Source organism: Odocoileus virginianus, chromosome 8, assembly GCF_023699985.2.
Source record: "Odocoileus virginianus isolate 20LAN1187 ecotype Illinois chromosome 8, Ovbor_1.2, whole genome shotgun sequence".
NCBI classification, from domain to species: Eukaryota; Metazoa; Chordata; class Mammalia; order Artiodactyla; family Cervidae; genus Odocoileus; species Odocoileus virginianus.
The window spans coordinates 68,921,765-68,928,918 of NC_069681.1; the positions used below are offsets into that span (position 1 = coordinate 68,921,765).

At 33.4% G+C, this 7,154-nt stretch overlaps 1 non-coding gene across 1 annotated transcript; it reads right to left on the reverse strand.

Annotated features, from left to right (window-relative positions):
* Nucleotides 1-1,137: 1,137 nt before the first annotated feature.
* LOC139036397 (U6 spliceosomal RNA) lies at nucleotides 1,138-1,244 on the reverse strand. Its single transcript, XR_011489189.1, has one exon. It is a non-coding gene; the product is annotated as a U6 spliceosomal RNA (small nuclear RNA).
* Nucleotides 1,245-7,154: the final 5,910 nt, after the last annotated feature.

Genomic DNA, 7,154 nt, shown 5'->3' on the forward strand with positions numbered 1-7,154 from the left:
ATAAGGTTATCGTTACCATCTTTCTAGATTCCATATATATGTGTTAGTATACTGTAATGGTCTTTATCTTTCTGGCTTACTTCGCTCTGTATAATGGGTTCCAGTTTCACCCATCTCATTAGAACTGATTCAAATGAATTCTTTTTGATGGCTGAGTAATATTCCATGGTGTATATGTACCACAGCTTCCTCATCCATTCATCTGCTGATGGGCATCTAGGTTGCTTCCATGACCTGGCTATTATAAACAGTGCTGCGATGAACATTGGGGTGCACGTGTCTCTTTCGGATCTGGTTTCCTCAGTGTGTATGCCTAGAAGTGGTATTGCTGGGTCATATGGCAGATCTATTTCCAGCTTTTTAAGGAATCTCCACACTGTTTTCCATAGTGGCTGTACTAATTTGCATTCCCACCAACAGTGTAAGAGGGTTCCCTTTTCTCCACACCCTCTCCAGCATTTATTGCTTGTAGACTTTTGGATAGCAGCCATCCTGACTGGTGTATAATGGTATCTCATTGTGGTTTTGATTTGCATTTCTCTGATAATGAGTGATGTTGAGCATCTTTTCATGTGTTTTTTTGCCATCTGTATGTCTTCCTTGGAGAAATGTCTGTTTAGTTCTTTGGCCCATTTTTTGATTGGGTCATTTATTTTTCTGGAGTTGAGCTGGAGGAGTTGCTTGTATATATTTGAGATTAATCCTTTGTCTGTTGCTTCATTTGCTATTATTTTCTCCCAATCTGAGGGCTGTCTTTTCACCTTGCTTATAGTATCCTTTGTTGTGCAAAAGCTTTTAAGTTTCATTAGGTCCCATTTGTTTATTTTTGCTTTTGTTTCTAAAATTCTGGGGTGTGGGTCATAGAGGATCCTGCTGTGATTTATGTCAGAGAGTGTTTTGCCTATGTTCTCCTCTAGGAGTTTTATAGTTTCTGGTCTTACATTTAGATCTTTAATCCATTTTGAGTTTATTTTTGTGTATGGTGTTAGAAAGTGTTCTAGTTTCATTCTTTTACAGGTGGTTGACCAGTTTTCCCAGCACCACCTGTTAAAGAGGTTGTCTTTTTTCCATTGTATATCCTTGCCTCCTTTGTCGAAGATAAGGTGACCATAGGTTCGTGGATTTATCTCTGGGCTTAAAAATATGGAACGCTTCACGAATTTGCATGTCATCCTTGCGCAGGGACCATGCTAATCTTCTCTGTATCGTTCCAATTTTAGTATATGTGCTGCCGAAGCGAGCACAGTTCAGTAAACTTTAAAGTAACATAATAAATTAGTGCTAATTTGGAAATTATTTTTAAAAATATCTTTAAAATTCTATTGATGATATATAGCTTCAGTGTGTCATAATTTAAACTGATGGTGGTAGATAGTAGAGATATTAAAGAAATTCAGGTAATTGAAATATTTTCAAATACACTTATTTATAGTGTTTTCATAAATATTTAAATTTAGAAGTTGGTGCAGAGATTTTAAATGAGTAAAAGAATATACAAGGTATTACAACTGTACACAGAGTTGGATATATATCAAATGGAAGATTTCATGTACGGTATTTTTTTGAATGAAAACTTTTGTTGTAGTTAAATCACCATAATTTGAATAGGAAAATATATGTTGGACATTTTATTCAATTATATTTCTTAATAAACTATGAAAAGTATTTACTAAGACAACTTTTGTAAGTTCTTCTGTAATTTTGCAAAAACATTGAATTTCAGGAAAAACTAATAATTTACTTCAGTTTGGTAGAATTTTTTTTTTTTTCAGTTTGGTAGAATTTAAAAATATATTTTGCAAGACATTTTTTCAGTTTTCACCATATGTTCTTAAATAATAGAAATGAACATATAAAACATATTTGTAAATATATCTATAATCAGTAGCTGTATCTATATTCATATCTATCTTCTATACCTCTCTATGTCTATATAAATAATGATGCTACTGAAGACTATTTGATCTTTACTCTTGATATTAGAAAAAAATGGTTCTTGATAATATACAAAGTGCATCACAAGATGATTAAGTGATACAAGAACTATTGATTTTTGTTAAATAATATTTTAACTAAATATGAAAATTTTTAGTCTAATTCCAAACTCCTAGTTTATGCCCCCATTTTTCCCTTTGGTAAGAATGTTTCTTTCCACGTATGTTTATTTCTATTTTGTATATAAGCTCATTTGTATCATTTTTTTTTTTTAGATTCCACATATAAGCATTAACTGATACATAATTCTATATAACTAACAAGTATCTACTATATAGTACAGGGAACTGTACTTAATATTATATATTAGCCTACAAGGAAAAAAATCTGAAAATAAAAAGTTATATATATTTATAACTAAATCACTTTGTTATACACATGAAACTAATGCAACATTATAAATCAACTACACTTCAGTGAAAAAATAAAAATAAACACATTAATAAAATTAGTTATAAATTTAGAATTCTACTCTAAATCACTCATATTAAACCATAAAATGAACAATGCCATCCATCAATTATTTACAAAGGGAAAACAGTCTCATAGATTTTCAGTAACTTCAAAAAAAGACAAAATCTAGTCAAAAAAACTTTTTGTCTTCAACTCTTTATAGCTAAACACTTCTTAAGGTGCATTTTGAGGTAAGCAGTTTAAATTTGTGATATATTGCATTTAATTTATGTGTCCTATGTGCCTACAGAAATCTAAGAGCTTCTTAAAATTTATATAATTTAATTCACACAATAACTCTATGAGTAAAAATAATATCATTACAATTGTGTTAAGAATTGTGTGTAAGGGTAGGCATAACATGAAATTTGAAATTTAAGCTAATTTAAAAAGTAGGGTTAGCAGGAAAAAAATGATCAGTGAGCTGGAGATCCTAATAAATGTCAAAAATTGTTGAGATGAAAACTTAGATTGAGTGTATTGGAAAAGCATGAAATAATGGACATTATTGGGATGCTTAAATTTAACTTTTGGATTTTCAGAATATTTTAATATCAACAGTATAGTTTCTCAGATAGACTGTCACATCTGTTGGCCCACACAGTGCATGCATGGTATGGAATCTGGGGTACTCACAGCAAGTTTTTATGCATGGACTACAAAATACTATCAATATATGTGTACCATAATGTGAAAACCTTTGGGAAACAATGGGCTAGGGTGTGACATTGGGAGTAGATGCCTGAGCTTAGGCAGAAAACAAGTTCATCAGAGAACTTGTTCATTATCCAAAACAATGGCAGGAACATTGGTAGAAAGAAAAATTGTAAACCATTATTAAAATCTTATATTAATGAGGGGATTAAGGAGGAAGCTTGTAAATAGTATAGTGATGATGGATTTGCTTAAAATAAATTTTTAAATAATACTGGAAGGATTATCTACATGCCACTGAGTCAAAATTAAAGACATTTAAGTGGTTACTTCTAAGTCTTCAAGTATGATATATAGGGAGTTGAGAAAAAAACTTCTATAGTTTACAAGGCGTGTAGGATATATTGCCTTAATTGAAATGTCAGGTCTTTTATGTTTATGTTCAAAAGTAGAACTCCAAAGCCTAACTTGTGAATATCTAGTCAGCTTCTAGCAACATAAAGGCCTACCTCCTTGTCTAAGCCAGCTCTTGGATCTAGTATTTGTCTTTTCTCTTTCTCAAATTGTTGATGTCAATGCTCAGAAATTTTAAAAATATGTTTGGTTTTTCCCTTAGACCATCACTAGTCCCTGAGTCATGGAGTTCCCCTGGAGAAGGAACTGATAACCCACATCAGTATTTTTGCCTGGGAAACTGCATGGACAGAGAAGTCTGGTGAGCTGCAGTCTGTGAAGAGTCAGACATGACTTAGTGACCAAACAGCAGCAACAACACAATATACAGCAGAATGTTTTAGTGAGATCAGAGTGTAGGGTGATACCGGACCCAACTGTGGAGGACTTAGTGCAGCATAGCGATTAGAGCCTAAGGAAAATTGAGTTTTGGGGTGCTTAACCTAAATATGATTTCAAGGCATCGTGGCATTGGTACTGATACTCTCTTGGGGTAGAAGACCCATTTAGAGACTCCTTGGAATTGATAGGTTAGGGCACTCTGCTGTGTACAAGCATGTGTAGAGAAATTCTGTGGTCTTCTCAAGAGCTTGTATGGACTCTATGGCTTCTTTGAACCCTATGAATAGTTAAATTTATGATCAGAGAAGAGTAGATATTCTAAAAGTGTCCTGTGTTTTTAGAATCCTTATTGCAGCAGAATTTGGGTTTGAGCTGTGCTACAAGCTGTTTCCAGAAGATGGAGCTCTAAGACCTCACTCTTCAAATTATGCAAGGTTGGTATAGCAGGTTATCCCAGATGCATAGATTATGAGAGATGTGGACTGGGCTGTAAATGACCTATGATAGTATTTTTAGTTTTATCATATTGTTAATACCTTAAAACACTCTAAAACTTCAAACTTCATGTGGGCTTTTTAATTTGGTACAATATAAAACAGTCTTATGTTCATGTGTTAACTGAAATATTAATTTGATATATTATTATAAAGTTTATAAGGAACGAGATAAAATGCAGTAAGTAAATTTGTAAGGTAAATTTTACTCTAAAAAGGGTAGTGTTAAACAAGGAAGAAAAAAGAGGAAAAAAGGAAGAAAACCTTCACAACACAATTTAAGAAAAAGTTAAAATCCATAATAATACAAAAGTATCTGTTAAAGCCATAGTTTTTCCAGTAGTCATGTACAGGTGTGAGAGTTGACATAAAGAAGGCTGAGCACTGAAGAGCTGATGCTTTCAAAATGTGGTGCTGGAGAAGACTCGTGAGAGTCCTTTGAACAACAAGAAGATCAAACCTATCAATCCTAAAGGAAATCAACCCTGAATATTCATTGGAAGGACTGATGCTGAAGCTGAAGCTCCAATACTTTGGCCACCTGGTGCAAGGAGCTGACTCATTAGAAAAGACTACGATGCTGGGAAAGATTGAGGGCAGGAAGAGATGGGGACAACAGAGGATGAGATGGTTGGATGGTTGGATGGCATCATCATTTCAATGGAAATGAGGTTGAGCAAACTCCAGGAGTAAGTGAAGGACAGGGAAGCCTGGCGTGATGCAGTTCATGGGGTCATAAAGAGTCAGACATGACTGAGCAACTGATGTCAACAATCTATAAAATTAGCATCTGACTCCAATGGTTTTTCTATTTTTTATGGTGGCACCATATAAATAATATAGAAACACAAATGATATTGATAGCCTAAACTCTGTTGATCTTGATTTCTTAACATGGTATTTGTACATCCAGGATAAATATTGAATTTTTTTCTAAGTATACGTGATTCATGACAGTCATTAAGTTCATTTTAACTTTATACCCCATATCAATCGAGGCAACATAGTGGCTCCATATGTTTATTTTGTCCATTTAACAGTTTGGTTTTCCTGTCATGAAAGCATAACATTTAGCTTTCTTTGTATGACAACACATATTGTCCAACTGACATCCTTTTATTTTTCAATGTTATCTCCAGTCTTCTACTTTCCCACTCTCTACTGACCATGGATGAGTATGAGTTCTTTGATCTATTCCAAAGCATGCTAAGATACTAGGAACTTTGCAGATTGCTATCCACTTCTCCAATTCTTACTCTATTAGTCAGAATTCAGTTTCAGATAATAGAAAGCATTTTCCCTAGTTTAGGTAAAACAAAATTTAGTACCATTTTTTTTCACATCTGAATTTATTGAAGCTTCTTCATAAGTAGATGTTAGTGGAGGTGGAGAGGTCTGGGAATCATTCTGAGCAATAATGAGTTGACCCTGAAAGAGATCTGCCACATCTGACTCATATTTTCACTCTAGAATTAAATTCTCAAAACCATAATGTAGAGAACAAGTAGTCACCGCTATGATTTTGCCTTCAAGTGATGTACTACCAGATAAAATCTAAAATGTTAAAATAGGTGGCCTGTGTATAACCTCCTCTTGTCCTTATCCAGGTTCAAATTTAAGTCTTGTCTGCCTGAATCTGAACATTTCTTAAGTGAAGGATAATCATTTTTAGCTTGGCAACATCTGCACTTCATGAAGTCACACTAGAAAGAGATTGGGATATATGTTGAGTGAGTCAATCTACTGTATCTGATACAGAGAACTTTCAAAATGCAAATTATCTACTCCTAATTCTAATCTTTCTAAATTATAAAATTAGGTGGCTGGACTAGAAAATACCTCATATTAATTTCACTTGAAACATTCTATGAGTGTAAGTAGTAGAAAAAAGCATAGTAAGAAATGATCATAGATAAAATGGGATGAGTCAAGCACAGTATATACCAAAGACAGTATTAAAAACTATAAATATTGAAATGTTTGCAATTATTGACTACAGTTTTAACTTAAAACATGAATATGTTAAAAAACAAAGAAACAAACATGACTTTAAACAAAAGAAGCCAGTAACACTTTTTATAGAAAATGTGAAAATTGTTGTTTATTTTGTAGTTACAATTGCTAATCTAAACAAGTCCTATTAAGAATCTCCTAAGAGTAATCAATTTAAATAAACAAACACATATAAGATAACACACACTCTGCTTCTAAAAAACACGATGCAAGTTGGGGTAAAATGAGGTGATGCTGTTCAAAACTAACTGAATCTAATATCTGCTGTGTAACTTATAAACAATTTAACCCAATGCTCATAAATGCAACTTATGCCTCCCGGCTCTAAATCTAAGTAACAAAAAATATAAGGAAAATTCACATTGTCTTATCTAAAACAAATGATCATGATTGCAATTTGTGTACAAAGGGAAATAGAATTTCCCTGCCTTGCAATTAGTAGGCAAACACAGATAGTATTGGAGAAGTATTACTAATTAATTGGTAACAACCTGCTGGGAAAATAACCAAGATAGACACTAAATTGCACAACTAGTTATCATGTGTATTGGAGCAGAAAATATTTAAGGATTTTAATTAGAATGCCTTGCAAAAAGTAATTATTTAGCTTGATTACCTAAATAAGGGGCTTCCCTGGTGGCTCAGATGGTAAAGCATCTGCCTGCAATATGGGAGACCCAGGTTCAATCCCTGGGTCGGGAAGATCCCCTGGAGAAGGATATGGCAAACCACTCCAGTACTCTTGCCTGG